The 17,261-nt window shown below is 37.0% G+C and overlaps 1 protein-coding gene across 3 annotated transcripts in view; it reads right to left on the reverse strand.

Annotated features, from left to right (window-relative positions):
* LOC139136951 (rho guanine nucleotide exchange factor 10-like) overlaps positions 1-10,689 on the reverse strand; it is a 60,977-nt gene extending 50,288 nt beyond the window's left edge. For all 3 annotated transcript variants that reach the window (XM_070704821.1, XM_070704822.1, XM_070704820.1), the window contains exon 1: positions 10,023-10,689. The gene's annotated coding sequence lies outside the window, so the exon portion shown is untranslated. The remainder of the gene's footprint in view (positions 1-10,022) is intronic.
* Between the last annotated feature and the right edge of the window lie 6,572 nt (positions 10,690-17,261).

Consider the following 17,261-nt stretch of genomic DNA (forward strand, 5'->3'; position numbering starts at 1 on the left):
AATACTTTACTGGTTATTCAAAAGCTATGGTCAAAAATAGTCAAAATCAAACCTCAGAAACTTTTGCCATCGCTTGTGTACATTATATCCATATTTTGAGGAATTTCAGATTTGTTGAAACCAATGTATGAGAATTTATGTTTGAACATGTTTTCTCAGTTTTTTTCAAAACGTTTCTCTGAAACCACTTGAAATATTATTTGAAGTTTAGTTTTTCAGGTTCCAGGGGATGGTATCATTTCACTTTATGGAAATGATGATGAAATTTGTAGACGTAAATTTTGTGGGTCAATTTTCTCAATTTGGTCAAATCTTCACCTCTAAAACTTCTATGGCTTTCAAATTTGGTCTGTAGATTCCCAGGGAAGGCCTTTACTCAGATTTTCTTACTTGATGATGAAATTTGCATATGTTAATGTGAGGGCCAGTTTAAATCATTCTAAAACTGCTTTTTGACGGCTTTCATTATGTTATAATGTCAAACTTACAAATTTGTCAAATCTGACCAAAGAAAAGCATAGTGTCACGCATCTTTCATTTTCCATGACTATCCAGTTTTATTACTTCCATTTTCTTTTTCAGCAATTCTGTAAACAAGAGCTGAATTACCATCACATGGCACAAGCTATCTAAGCCTTTGCGAAGCCAATTTACCTGATACAAACTGTGTGGAGACATTAGCTCTTTGAGTGCTGTAATTTTTTCCCGCCAAAATTTTAGTGCAACATTTTACCAATTTTTATGAAATTTTCTGTATTTTTTTAAATAATTTTTGACCAAATGGCAATCCCATTTCATTGGCTATGTACAGCATTTTCTCAAAATTTTGGCAAAAAATCGAGAAAAATTGACACAGGTTTATATTATAAGAAGACAATAATTAGACTTTAGGTGCTCAAAGGGTTAAAGAGTGGTATCAATGACTGGATAAGGCATATGCACATGTATCACCAAGAGATAGAAATGTGAATGAAATATCAATCAAAGGCTCAACATCCACAGAAAAACAAACAACTTCAGCTGTAAATCTGTTTCCTTTGATGAGTTTAAGAGTTTTCTGACGTCATAGTGAATCACAGTGCAAACAGTACCCCCACACATGCTGGTTACACAGTGTTCTTCACAGCTTGGGAAAACACAGGGGTATATACTTTCCAGTCACATTTTGAATCATCTTTAATTTGAAGGAACATCTCAACAACTGTACAATGAGATATGTTATATTTCTAATCTGAAAACCAAGGTTGTGTTATTGTCCTTTCCTTGTGCAGTATGTGATCTACTACCAGCACAACCGGTATGTGTCAGAGATGGAAAAAAATAGTAACACTCAGCAAGACGTAGCGTCTGTGTAAAGACAGACACCAGAAAACGTAAACGAACAAAACCCATATCTTTTCGTAGGTACTGGTATTTATGTACATTGGAAAGTCCTGTCTGAGTATCTCTCTAGAGATGTTCATAAATATACAGTATCTGAGGATGTATTAAGCTGCAATCCGCTGAGCTAATCACAAAGTGCACTATGATGGCCTTATCACTGTGCCCTGCAGTTACATAGAACAGTGTGTCTTATGTTTGTTTTAGGCAACTTCATTATGGCAGCAAGTACATTACCGCGAGGAGACCAATTTTCGCAATATTGTCACGATGCATACACAGTACATGGGGTAAATGACATTGCCACTCTCCTACAAATTAGAGAAAACAGTAAGACGACCGCCATTGCATTAGTTTCCATGGAAACTATGAAATATGACTCTAAGATGGTATCGCTAGGCAACAGACACCACTGTAGCTCCAGAGACTCACCTTGCACTCAAGTAAGAAAAAGCAAAAATATCTTCCGAGCCATCTTACTGGTTTTCACATTCACTTGTCCTCTGCTTGTGAACAGAAGCCGTCCTTCTCAAACATCTGTGACTAAGGTTTACAAGAAATGTTAATTTATCCAGATGGAGATTCCTTGTTTTTTCCCTCCGTGAATCCTGTCATGTCTCTTTGACGATTATCTCCATCCAATAGATGGCCGCCTGCCTTTAATTGATGCCAGACTATTAATAACACACTGTGTGTGCAAAATACAGCAAGGGAACTCAATCCCTACAGTGTATTTGTACCTTAAAAGAAAGGTCACAATGTTTTCATTTCTCAGCTTTTTCAAGAAAAAAAATTATTTCTGCCAGCCATTTAAATGTAAGGTTCAAATGACTAACAAGAACATCAATACTGTTGCAGCATGCCCTGAGGAGTTTAGTGCATCTCCACGACAACAAACTTCGCAGTATTGTGTAAAATTTATAAGAAGTCACAGCCAATACTCATTGAACAATGCATTGTTATACTTTAACCTTGAAGTCCATGTTCATAAACCTTCTTCAAGGTAGCAAGAATCAAAATGGTTGTTCTGTGTTTTCCAATTTCTGACAGGTGGCATTTTTCCCACTACGGTATCGAGACTCTTGAACACAAGCAGTACACAAATCACCGACTCAATAACCAATGGTGCAGCGCAAACACGCGAGCAGCTAAACCTTGTTAATATTAAAACCCAATTTACAGAATTCAATTTCGAGAACAAACACTCACGCCTCTCACAGTGATTTGCAGATTGGGACCCTACTTCAAGTTTCCTCACAGCATGCTTAAATTGACAATTCTCGGTGTATTGAATGTCATTAAGAATGCTTTAGAAACAGTGCGAGTGTGCCAACAGCCCTCATTTCAATGTGTCATAAATAATACACTCCAACTAGTGGTCTGACACATTCATAAGGAATAAAACAACATTAATTTGAAATTATCCCTGCTTCCAAAAATTAAACATTCGACAGTTTCTTATAACCTAAGGTATTGTCTAGACAGCAGTATCTGACAGCTTGCAACAGTGCAAGCACTAAAAATACATGATATTCTTTTAAAATCCACCCCTTTTTCAAATGATTATTAAAACAAAATCTATTTTATCCCTGAGAATACTTTAAAACTAAAGTATAGATACTGTGATGACTGTGTCATGAATATGCTAATTCACAGCCCACACAACTCAGAAAGAGCGAGGTGCTATGGCGCGTAATCAAGGCCAATATTCTAACTCCCAATTTTCAACTATACAACTCGACATTCAACATTCAAACTCCCCATTTTCAACTATACAAAGCGATATTCACATTCAAACTCCCCATTTTCAACTATACAACCCGACATTCAACATTCAAACTCCCCATTTTCAACTATAAGCTTACAACTCAACATTCAACTATCGAACTCAACATTTGGGATTGCTATTCCCCATTTTCACTTTCGAACTCCACATTTTCAACTCTCGAACTCAACATTTAGGATTCGCATTCTCCCTAGGCATCCCTAACTTGCTTCATTGTAGTTACCCACGTTTTCCTTCTGGGCTATACTACGTCAGAACGCGTCATAGATACGTCACATGACGTTTCGGAGTTTTAGAGTTATTCCTATGTGATGTTCTAGAGGGTCCAAAAATATGAACCGAGAAACACTTGTGATGCTATCAAGATTTACCGCCGACCTCCGCCATCACTTAGGCCTAATTCGGTCGCTATCATGTCGTCTAATCAAGAGCATGCATGCGTGGCTCGCCATGGCTTATTTTAAAATTAAAAACTCGCTTGTTAATTTCCACACTATTACAGCCAAGACACAACTCAAACACTAAACTAGCTCTGCATGGCAGGGCTTAGCCCTGCGTACGATGCTGTGTGTTCCGCTACAGCTAATCGCCTGGTGAGCGTGGCGATTAGCTGTAGCGGAACACACAGCATCGTACGCAGGGCTAGGCAGGGCTGTGTGTTACCGGCGTTATACGGCCTCCCACCACATGTAGTGGGAGGCCGTATAACGCAGCGGAACACACAGCCCAGTGCAATGCAGAGCTAACACTAAACACACCAAAGCACATACAAGACGAGATGGCTGATGTGTGAAGCCACTTTTCCTTTATTACACCGTGACCACTACCGGTATGTTCAACATCATGTATTTCACGTTGAGCGGCTTGCACTAGCTGGACAATACGCTCACTACACATCCAATGCCACTTAGGCCTAACTGTGACAAAAGTCTAACAAGACTCTCACACCTACGTGACACATCTCCCCGTCTGTCGGGCTGGTCAAGGTCAAGTAGCAGCCTAGACAAACTACCACTGACGTGGTCACTAACGAACCCGGTGTCGTCCAAAATTAACTGCGAGGTCACCATATGTTTGGGACTCCCTAACAAAGTGATAAGTAGTTTCATGTAAAATGACACCGACGATTTTTAAAGTCGTATTTGACTATATGTATGCTAATTTTGGCTTGTGTTCGCTGGCTAGTGGTCTAGGGGGACCTATGACTTCGATAGTTGAAAATGGGGAGTTTGAATGTTGAATGTCGCTTTGTATAGTTGAAAATGGGGAGTTTGAATGTTGAATGTCGCTTTGTATAGTTGAAAATGGGGAGTTTGAATGTTGAATGTCGCTTTGTATAGTTGAAAATGGGGAGTTTGAATGTTGAATGTCGCTTTGTATAGTTGAAAATGGGGAGTTTGAATGTTGAATGTCGCTTTGTATAGTTGAAAATGGGGAGTTTGAATGTTGAATGTCGCTTTGTATAGTTGAAAATGGGGAGTTTGAATGTTGAATGTCGCTTTGTATAGTTGAAAATGGGGAGTTTGAATGTTGAATGTCGCTTTGTATAGTTGAAAATGGGGAGTTTGAATGTTGAATGTCGAGTTGTATAGTTGAAAATGGGGAGCTTGAATGTTGAATGTCGCTTGTATAGTTGAAAATGGGGAGTTTGAATGTTGAATGTCACTTTGTATAGTTGAAAATGGGGAGTTTGAATGTTGAATGTCGCTTTGTATAGTTGAAAATGGGGAGTTTGAATATTGGCCTTGATTACGCGCCAGAAGGTGCTTCAAGCCTCGTGTCGTGATATTCTGATTCATCGTATTACAGACAGCAATTCGTCTCAGTACTGCAGGCAACAGAGTTGGACGGCTTCCAACATTTATGAAGAAATGCTGTCATATCTAATAAAGATTGCATTCAATCCCCTAATCTTGGGCATAATGTCTGTGCCATTTTCAATTTCTAACCTCGGTATTAGAGGCCTGGCACCAAGCAGGTATTCAAGATTTTCAAAGGTTAACGTTTCCTTTGTTGCATTTTTTATTTCTTTTTTGTAGGGAGGAATACAAAGAAGCACAGTTTTTCAATCAGAATACTGCAATACCATCGAAATGTTTGACAACCAGAATAAAGAGCCTGTAAGGATAAGGGGTTGAATGCTGCTTGAAAACATGAAATTTTAGTTATACCCCGGTAGGTATCCTCTTGTAATTTCACTAATGCATATTGTTGTTTTTTGATGAAATGCCTACATACAGATACCAGAAAATATCTCAGTGGGGCCGGCCATCAACTCTACAGACATACATTCAAAGAACAACTAAAGATAGGCTGGAGTCTTTCTGGAGTTTTCGTCACTCAGACAATCTAAATGACACAGTGACCTGACTGAAATCAACAATAGGTTACAAGAGTGTATGAATTTCCAACTGTCATTCACACATTGGAATGCTAATGTAGTACACCAGCTCACTGTTAACCATCAACACATTCATTTTTGGCAAGTTCAATGTCACATTAAACTATATACCGTAAATGTAGTGTTTTCTGTAAAGGTTTTTTATTTTTTTTTGAGGAACCAGTAAATGCGACTTTATCCCACAGAATTTACAAATAAATATAAATAAATAAAACCTTCCTCAAAGATACCATGACAACTTTAAAGTCATACAGAAAATCAAATGAATTTGAATTCTTGTATCGAATTCAAATCTCCAAGGACACAATTTTAAAAGTCTTGGTCATTTTTAAGTGGTTGTTGTGGGTATCCCAGCATGATTACTGGTGCCAGGCTGTAAAAAGAAGTTTCTTGAAAATAAGACCAAAAATAGCATATGCTTATCACCAGCTCAGAACCCATAGACATCAGAAGATACACTGCCATCTAATGTAACAAAACTGTTTCTCTCTATTATTTCAAGCTTTGGCGCAAGACGACTTGAGGTTGCTATGGCTAAACTTAGTTCAAATACCAAGAAATCATGACAAACAGCTCCTAAAATTCACCCATGGCATGGGAGCTACTGGTACAATGGGTAAGTTTTAACCCTATTGTCATCAAATGTCAGTACAACCCTGTGTCTACCCTGAGTAAAGATGGACCACAATATCAGTACAAGGAAATGGGATGAAAAAGTTAATTTTCAAAATTGGACAGATACAACTCTGACATTTATTGAGTAGTCTTAATCCAATGACTTCACTGGAAGGGTGAATCAGTACGCTAGCTTGCCTCTTTAAGTTGCTTTTTTGTTGCAGAGAATATGCAGATAAAACTTTGCCCATAAGGAAATTTCAGTTGGATGCCCTCTCATTCATGATCCGTGCATGATTCATGAACATGCAACAGCAATTGTCAATCCAGCCAAAGATACAGAAGATCACTAATGGTACTTGTATCTGATTTGGAGATTTGTGTGATTGAAATCACAGCTGTAGGTCATCTACCCCAGGGTGTGTCTTGTGGTGTGATGAACAAAATCCTGCACGGTAAAATAGAACCTTTCTTCGTATTTGCTGCTTTTACAGTTGCTGAGTTTTAAGGGGCCAGTAGCTGGATAACTTTTGACGATTTTTTTTCACCATTTTTTGTTTTACATGTCTACTACAGTGTCTTATTGAACTCCCCAAGGCATGTTGTGATACACAGCATTAAGATTGTCAACTCAGCCTATATTTCAACTGCACTGCTGTTGTTGACCAGTGGATTCTGGTCCAGACGAGATTTCCTTTGTCAACAATAACAATGTGCAGTGCACACAATGAGTTTGATTGACGAGGCTAATAATTTGTAAATGCAACATACTTTAAGGGTAATGAAGAATAAACATACACATCGCATCAAAATAACTTTAAGTTGATGATATATTGCATGAATTTCAATACATCTAGATATATATTAACAGCCTCAACCCTTTCACCACCATGGTTTGTCCCAAATCCATTGTGTTCTATGGTAAAGTTGGACCTGTACACAGAGAACTGGGGGTGAAAGGGTTAATTTAGAATGTGCCTTAGGGACAGATATTAGGATCAAAACTTTAACAATTCTTTTCTGATCTACCACTTGTGGGGGTTCATTTTAAATCTAGTCTTGGTGTAAGAAAACTTTTGACCATCCAACTTTCAAAAATCAAAAATTTTATTTTTCTCCATAGAGTTAACATTGGGGCAGCAGCCATTTTGAATTTCAAATATCAGTAAATCTTGAGTAATTTGTTTCTCTAGTACCAAATTTTGCACGGTGACTCCAAATTTTTATTCTTGAGTTTGAAAGTAAAGGGTTGAAAGAGTCCTATAGGAAAGTTTGAGCAAAAGTTTAAGTCTTTCACTTTTGAGGCGCATACGGTAACTTAACAGCCTTAAAAATATTATCATCCTGATAAATAATACAATTTGCTCTGACCATGAAAGCTGTTTCTCTTAACTGCATTATTCAAATTTAATATATTATTTCAACAATTTTGTCTTTGTATCAATAAAAACACCTCATTACTTATTAACATTACAATAATGAACCAATCTTCTAGACAACCCCATCTAGTGTCATATCTGACACAGATAATATTTCTTACAATTTTTCAATAAACACATAATCATGTCAAGTTGTTCAAAAGTCAACAGGAAGACAGGACAATACAGTACACATATAATAGAATACCTTAATCAACAGAAAAAAAACAAGGTAGTATGCACCTCGGAAGTGACAGACTTAAACTTTTGCTAAAACTATCCTCAAGACTTATAACCATTCACTTTCAAATGCAAAACTAAAAATCAAGGGTCACAGTGCACATTTTTGTACTAAACAAATAAATTACCCAATGTTTACTGATACTAGTATTTGACATTCAAAATGGCCGCCATCCCTGTGTTAACTCTATGAGAGAAAAATAAAATTTTTGATATAACATGTTTGTACTTTTTCTAGATCCTTTATGTGAGTACACCTGCACACAAATTGTGAATTCTGAACAGTAACACTACCATACTAAAGAATGCACGTAGCTATCTCATTCTGCAATGATGCAAAGGTCACGCATAAATTTTGGTTTCTTTGAGAATTGACAAGATCGTCAGCATACGATGCTGTCGTGATGTGTACATGTGCGTGGACATGCACAGCTAGAATCAGAATTGCCAAAGGACTCAATTTATCTGCATATAGTATTATGTAAATGAGTTAGGTTCAAATCATAAAAAATAAATAATGAAGCACTGTGCACTGTACTTTCCGTTTATCAATTCTTTTAATTAGGATTATACCGGTAGATTCCAAAAGAGTATAGAGGAAGGCTTATGAAAAAATGGAAAGAATACATTTTCATTATTTTAGGATATATTTGTTTCATCCCAGGCACTCTACTGGTACATTCAAAAGGACTGGTTGCTTTACAATATTCTGAGTTTTTTTAAATTTTGTTTCCAATATCAACAGCTTATGAAAAATCAATAATCATCATCAGAAAATAATTGTAAATTATGTTGACAGAATGCATAATAAAACACAGACAGACAGAACAGATAGAGAAACATGACTGTCAGTGTCAAAGTGAACAAGATTTCTAGCCAGCCTCAGACTACGCACTCAGTTGACTGTGGCTCTACAAAGAGCCCATGTTAAGGTTCGCTTTAAAGCTCTTGGAGTACTTAAGAGAGATTTTCAACATCTCAGTGTTTTGACAATTGAAAATTTTCATATTTCTCCATAGAGCTAACACATGAATGGCAGCCATTTTGAATTTCAAATATCGGTAAATGTTAGGTAATTTATTTCTCTTGTACCAAAATTTGCACAATGACCCCTGATGTTTATTCTTGATTTGGTAAGAGAAAAGTCAGAAGTTTTCTTGAGGAGTATTTGAGCAAGTCTAAGTCGTTCACTTTCAAGGCATGAACAACATTAAACATTCTAACGGGATATTTAGAAACCATTTTGGACTATGGTTGATGTACCACAAATACTTGGTTAAAAATTCCAAACTAAGCCACTTTATCTCTTCAATTTTTGCTACAAAAGTGCTTATCAAAGAGAAACAACGTGTTGTTCTAAAGTTTTGAGTATGTGTACAGCGCATTATGGGAGAACTTGCCTTATCTCACTTTCAGTATGATTTTCACCAACACCTTGCAAATTTCCTAACTTGAGTTCTGTTTATCTCGTCCATTGAACAGTATCAATACTGTACTATACACCTTCCACATGTGAAAATCGTGACTTGCATAAGTAGCAACGCAAAGTTTATAATAACTACAATGCTTGCATCTTCAGTGAAACAAAGAAAGACTATACCAGGTGGGCCGCACATGTGTTTAGGTCAATTACTGTCCAAGCAAAAATTATTCCTAAACTAAGCCAACATTGGATTGCTAACCTCACCATCAATGACCTTAACGGTACTTGAATTTACTCATCCTTAGCAATGCTAGCCCAGAGATCACGTGATGCAATACAAACAAACCTGCATATTACATGTGGACTTGTTTGTACCATGATCCATATGCATTATGGGTTTGACTATTGAAGAGTATTCTGTTCTATTTTTTGAGTATTTTCTTCTTAATAAAATGGATATGAAATCATTTATATGAAATCACAGAAATTCATAGCAAATCAGTCAAAGGTACATCCTATTAACAAAATGAATGGTAGGACTCAATGACAGAATGTGGACAAAATGGTCCAGTTGACAGCAAAAAAATTGTATCATTTAATATTTGCCGGAAATTTTGAAGCAAACCATATAAAAATAGTGGTATAACGCCGTAAGCAATCAACATAAACAGACAAATCTTACTCACGGTGTATGATTTTTACATAATGAAACTACTTCTACAATGCTCTATGCAGTTGTGCCATGAGCTTTGGACTCACCTTCATAGCTAACATTTTCAACCCAGCCACAATCCTCAGGCCTCTTTGTTGACGAGATGATGGTTGCCACTCGACTCTGATCGCTTGTGAGACGCCCCAATGCATGCTTGTCACCACTGTCCTGGTCAGGCTCTGCAGAGAGGGTGTGATAGTAGGGATCACCAGCTGCCTGGGAAGCAGCTTGATTCCGCTGTTTTATCTTTTCCGACTCCACGACTTCGTAGATGGCTTGACCGTCAGTGTCTGCCGTGTCGGCATCGGGAACAACTGTGAAGTAGTACGGGCTCGGTCCCTTTTTGTTCTGTGTTTGTTTTGGCTCCTCTGGTTGCAATATTTCGTATGTCCGATCCAGATCGTCTCTTCCCGGGCCAGATCCATTGTCTGCCATATTGGATGCCAAAGGGTAAATGTCAAAGTTCAAATGTCAAAGCAGTACTTATGATAAGTATACAATAAAGTATTTTCCTTTTTTCACTGGTCTTTATAACAAACAAGATTTCTCTCTGCTTCCCCCTGTAGGGTAACGAACTAGTCTCTTTGCTTCAGTGAAGATTTTTCATTCCTCATGCACTATTTATCCTCTCCATTGTCTGAAGGCAGTGGTTCAAAACTCTATGAAATCCTAATGCTGTCGTAAACCATCCCAGCTTTACTGCATCACCACCATAACTGTGAAGAAAACAGATGACAATAATGTATAATTGGTCAATAAATACATCCCAATACAGTAAAATTACTGATGTTCACTCGTACCTGTGTATCCATTTGATACAGACAGTATGCCGGTAAATTGTTCAGTACTGGGAGTTCTGATTCACCCTCACTGTGAGTTTTCTATCAAATAGAGAAAGGGCTACGGAGACCTAGGAGTACAATTTCTGAAATTTTGTTTATTTGGGAAGATTGCAGTTCATTGAACTGGAACACAATTATGTCAAAGAAGAAAGTTGAAAGATGATTGCATCATCACTCAAAGATTTCACAACTTCTCCAAAGAAGTAAATTTACTGCTTTTTTTAGCTCCGCTGTCAGCGACGCGGAGCTTATCAAATAGGTTGATTTTCCGTCGTCGTCCGCGTCGTCGTCGTCCGTCAACAATTGCCTTCTCCTCTGAAACTGCAAGTCCAATCGCTTTGAAATTTTATATGCACTTCACTTGGGGTGACCTCACTTCAGTTTGTTCAAATCGTGGTGAAATTTGCACATTTGTATTTTTGGGGCATTTTTTGGTGTTTTTGGTAAAAAAATCTACTTCTCTGAAACCCCTTGTCCAATTGCTTTGAAATTTGATATAGCAGTTTACTTAGGGTGACTTCAGTCAGATTTGTTCAAATCGTGGTGAAATTTGCATATTTGTATTTTTAAGGCAATTTTTGTCATTTTTGGTAAAAAAATCTTTAAAAATCTTCTTCTTCAAAACTACCATTCAGATAGCTTTGATATTTGGTACATATGTCCCTAGGGATGATCTATTTCAGATTTGTTAAAATTGTGCAGAAATATGCAAATTTGCATTTTTAGGCAATTTTTGCCATTTTTGATCAAAAATTGTATTTCTCAAAAGTACTGGTCTTATAGTTTTGAAATTCGGTATACAGGTTTCTATAGATGAACTAAGTAATATATATTGAATTTCTGATGAAATCTGAAATTGTGTATTTTTGGGGCAATTTTTGCCATTTTTGGTCAAAAATGTGTATTTCCAAACAGCTCATCTGATAGCTTTGCAATTTTGTATACATGTTCCTAAAGATCACCTTAATGATATTTATTGAAATTATGATGAAATCTGCAATTTTGTAATTTTGGGCAATTTTTGCCATTTTTGCTCAAAAAATGTATTTTTCAAAAAGTACTGGTCTGATAGTTTTAAAATTCGGTATACAGCTTTCTATAGATGAACTAAGTAATATGTATTGAATTTCTGATGAAATCTGTAATTTTGTATTTTTGGGGCAATTTTTGCCATTTTTGGTCAAAAAATGTGTATTTCCAAAACTACTCATCTGATAGCTTTGCAATTTTGTATACATGTTCCTACAGATCACCTTAATGATATTTATTGAAATTATGATGAAATCTGCAATTTTGTAATTTTGGGCAATTTTTGCCATTTTTGGTCAAAAAATGTGTTTCTTAAAAAGTACTGGTCTGAAAGCTTTGAAATTTTGTATACAGGTTTCTACAGATGAGCTAAGTAATATATATTGAATTTCTGATGAAATCTGTAATTTTGTATTTTTTGGGCAATTTTAGCCATTTTTGGTCAAAACATATGTTTCTCAAAAAGTACTGGTCTAACAGCTTTGAAATTTGGTATACAGGTTTCTATAGATGAACTAAATTTGATCTTTTGAAGTTATGATGAAATCTGCAATTTTTTTTTTGGGGGGGGGGGGGGGGGCAATTGTTGCCATTTTTGGTCAGAAAATTTTATTCTCAAAAAACTACTCATCAGATAGCTTTGGTTGACATGTTCTTAGGGATGATCCGATGTGATATATTCAAAGTATGATGAAATCTTCAATTGTGTATTTTTGCAGCTATTTTAGCCACTTTTTTCTGGCCACTGCATTGAGCTATCAAAGATTTCCACCTTCTTCATCAACATGTGTCAAAAATAGTTATTCTCTACATAAACACAGCGGAGCTATATCGGCCGCTAGGTCGCTTGTTGACAAAAGGGGTATAAATTGTCCCAATTTCATGATCATCCACATAAAAAACTGCATCTTGCCACATACATGTATCCATGTCATAGAGCTATATGATCCCAAAACAATGATGTCAAAATCAGTTGAATGGTGAATATTCAGTTGTTTTGCTGACTTCAGCAAAACGCACCAAGAATCCTTTTCCAGTGCAGAGAACACAGTCCTGAGCCTCTACAACACAAAACGCTGCATCTTGCCTAATATCCCTGCCATGGAGATACATAATACCCAAGAAATCATATCAGAATTCAGTTGAACATTGCTGTCTTCAATAATGTCTTCAATTGCTGACTTCAATAAAAGCCAACGAACAATCCTTCCCAGATCCTGTCCACGCACAAGGAACCAACTCCAGTCACTTCACAACAGTCTTGGAAATTAAATCTCTCTTGAACAAGTACTTCAACCGCACATAAGCCGCTTACAATGAGAAATTTGCAGGCAAAAGCTTCAATCTTAGTCAGGTTGAAATGATTGGCCCACATTATTCCTACCTTTATTCCCGTGCCCACAATTGACAGATTTGCTCCATCTGGTATTAGCTTCACCAAGATGTTCAATTTTACTTATATACTCACCGGACATTACCAACCTTTTAGTTTTAGAGAGAAATTTTCTGCTACAGTAGTGGGAGCCTTATATCTGATATTCAAAGACATAAATCTTTCATTTTACTGGCAGGGATTTTTTCTTCTGTTCTCGATGCCTTGTTAATACATGCCTCCAAACCATGAACATTAGCCGTGAAAGGATTCCATGGAAACAACAAGAGCTCAAGAAGTAATCGCGGTATGCCAAAACCTATGAAATATTTACAAGGACTTTGATATCGTACATCATAAAAAGTCTTAACGCACCGGGATTTGTGGCGATTTCATGAGCCGGCTTTGTTTTCATGGTGGATGTAAGACTGTTTTTTGGCACCTCTCTGTCTGAGATTATGAAAGAGAAGCTAAGGTCAATCGCTAAAGTAAAAATATCAAAGGTTTAACATGATTATATATCCTGTACAGTATAAATTATTCAGAGGAACCCGGCTATACCCAGATAAAATACAATGAATCTGTGAATCAATATGGCTGTGGGGTTTGTGCAAGACGGCGTGGCAGGCATACGTAGTGGTGTCATAATTACACCTGACTGCCTGAAACACTGAACTGATCCGTGCGCTGCCGGAAATGCAAGGTGTGTGTAGGTGGGAAGAAGGAGTAAAATCTTGGATATTCCTCTAGTTCCTGCTGTTATGGCCAAAAAAAACAAACCAATTGGCTGTTTCTGTTCAGGGCATGTATCAGTTTGAAATCCCTGCTGATATCATTTACTTCCATCTGTACGTGTACACTGTGGACAGGGGAAAAAAGAAATTCCTTGTACCAGCCTATGCTATGCTTTGAATTTTGCAGTCCAGTTGTTCTGGCGGTACCGTACATGCATGCACAGTGTACACATGGTACAAATAGTTGGATCATACAGTATAAAGGATAAAAGAAAACATGGAACATCACGCCATTTTTTTAAAATGACAACCCCCAAAAATATTTTATTCTTGCCTCGTGTATTTTTTACTGCTGTAGGAGGAGGACGGAATATTGTTTTCCTTATCCTAATTTTCACTTTCTATCATTCTAACCATTTTCTTTACTTAAGAATACTTGACAAAATGTGTACCTTTAAAGGAAAAAAGCACTCCACTTGTTGAAATATGAGGCATGTACCGGTACTTCTGCAGTGTGCCCTGTAAATGTGCCGAAGCATCGGTATGTCTAACCTGGTAATGCTTGCAAGTCTTGCAAGATGGATGCGCTCGCTAGTTCTGAAAATGTACCTGGTCCTGTCAAGCCTGACAAATGAAATTCATTAAAGTACTACAGAGGTTCCTCAACACAAAGTTAACAATTGTCAAAATTCTGGCACACACATCTGATCTGTCAGAGGCAGTATAACACCGGTATATGTTCATATTTTCATTTTAACACTTTGTACATTCAGTATTTGACCACTATATCACATTCCAAATTTGTACATGTATATGCACATTGCACATTTGGAGACAATACTCACGTCTGACCTGTGTACATGTTGATATATCGGGAAATTTGCATGCTTTGTGACCCCTTGACATTGTGTCAAGCGATTACATCGACAGGGTCAAATACTGAACTCCCTCCTGTATCAGTGATTTAATGGTATTAGATACACCCTCCACAAGATACAAGTAAAAGCAGAGTGCTATCAGTTTCTCTATTCGAAAACCATAAATCGTTATATTTCTTGGAACAATAAATTTCTTTTGAAAAGCTGTTGTAAGAGAATTTTTGTCTGGATCAAAAACTTGACTATTGAATCTATGCACGGCAGAAAAAGGTAGAAATCATTATCTTGTTCAAAATTTGATGTGACTATCACGTTCCCGTTAAATACTTTTACAATCTGACAGTACATTGTTGTGAATAAATACAATGTGATATATTTATCCTTGGTAAAATATATCATGACTGCCATCTCTTCTACTGAAAGATGTCAAATAAAGAAAATTGCTTTTATGCAAATGCAATAATGGCAGTTATTCAACCTATGATAACTGTCACATAATTTTTCAGCGGTACAGGTAATTTATGAAGAAGACAGACTCTTCTGAAAGGTTGCATACATTTGGTAAAACTTGTCTCTCTCTCTCTCTCTTGACATAAATTTGTCTGCCATCTGAATATCATACATTTGCAAATTTTGTAACATTAACTCAATTTTTGTCTGACTGGAAACTAGCATCCTTATGAACCACCACATCTTTGAGTTCAGTGAGGAAACAACACAGTGCTACGCGGAAACATTTATAACAACGTGACTCACTGATTGTTAATGTCGATTGTGAATGGGAATGATCCAGTTATCCTGCCCAGACTGTTAAGTGAGTGAGTGGCTTCCTATGAATACTAAATCAGAAATTGAAGGATGTGATATATCACACATATACGATATGCCAAGTCTTCTAATCTAGGACGTTACGCTTTGCTCACATATCTCTCTCTCTCTCTCTCTCTCTCTCTCTCTCTCTCTCCAAGTCTTCTAATCTAGGGCGTTACACCTTGCTCAACTACCCTCTCTCTCTCTCTCACACACGTACAATTATACGAGTCCTGTCCAGAGTTCCTCTGAAGGTAATTTTTACCCAGGTTAGACTTTCTCTCAAAATGTTATTTTATCAGAATCTCTGCCCACACTTTGTCCTCCATTGTCATACAACAACGAAATTGTACCGTATTTTTACTCATATCCCTAAAATAAAACGTTACAAATGTAATATGCATATTTCTTAATTTCCCTGCCAGGTCAAAAGATGGGAAATGCAAAACAGGATTCAGCAGAGGACAGGTTTTGTACATGACTGCTATCCGATGGTCATGCAGAATTTTGGCATCATTCAAAATCAGCTGACATTGAATTAAAATAATTATGCTTTTTCATGCAAACATGACATTAATGATGACAACTATATAATCTGTGAAGAAAAGACATAAATATGTCAGGAAATGACATAATTTCTACTCACATAAAATATCCTAATATATGCATTTTGTCAACATTTACAGTAAACCACTATGCTATTGATAGGCACTGGCAGTAGTGCATTATGCTGAGTTTCATATGATCATAATTATGGAAATTAAAGTGCGACGTCAGGAAATGATGGAATCGATGATTTACTGAAGACCATATTAGAGAGTTGACTGACATCTGCCCGCCTCATGCAAAGTCATATGGCACCTTAGGGGAAATCACCATGGTAACCGTGATATTGAATGTATAATGTTGAACAAGTACATGTACATACTGATTTTGACATGCGGTATCATCCCAGCAATGAGAGTTTTAAATGATGAGAAAAGACAGCTATCATTCACAGGCCAGTTTGTGACATTGATATATCTGCCAGTTCACTACAACAAGATGCATGTCTACCGGTAGGTCATCCATATTACGGTATTCACGTGATGAACGGTCTCATGTACCGGTACCGTGACAACAATCCCATTCCATATGAGCATATTTCTGTTCTGAAAACCACATTCTTCAGGATAGTCACATGGATATTGGCAGCTGTGATATGTATCAGCTAAACATGGTTTTTACCTGTCTACTCAAAAGAACACCTCCCTCTTGAGGACATTTGCAGTTTCCATGGGTGTTCTCCTACAGATATTGCAAGTCATGCAGTAGATTACTGGTATTGTGAAATTTGCAAACAGCATACGAATTTTTTTGGCAATAAGACTCTTGTATGGTATGGTACTTGAAGTTTTTATCCGCAAGTCCCCTTTGTCATTTATCATCCGTCAACCATTGCCTCTTTTATCTTTAACCGTTATACCACTGTGTTTTGACTAAAACTCATTGTTATCGACTGTGAATGGATGTGTTTACAGGGAATCAGGGGTGAACAGGTTAACCCTTTGAGTGCCAAAGTCAATTCTTGTTGCCTTTATATAACATCAACATTTTTTTCATATTGTTACGTGCAGAGAAA

The sequence above is a fragment of the Ptychodera flava genome, chromosome 7 (genome assembly GCF_041260155.1).
Source record: "Ptychodera flava strain L36383 chromosome 7, AS_Pfla_20210202, whole genome shotgun sequence".
NCBI lineage: Eukaryota > Metazoa > Hemichordata > Enteropneusta > Ptychoderidae > Ptychodera > Ptychodera flava.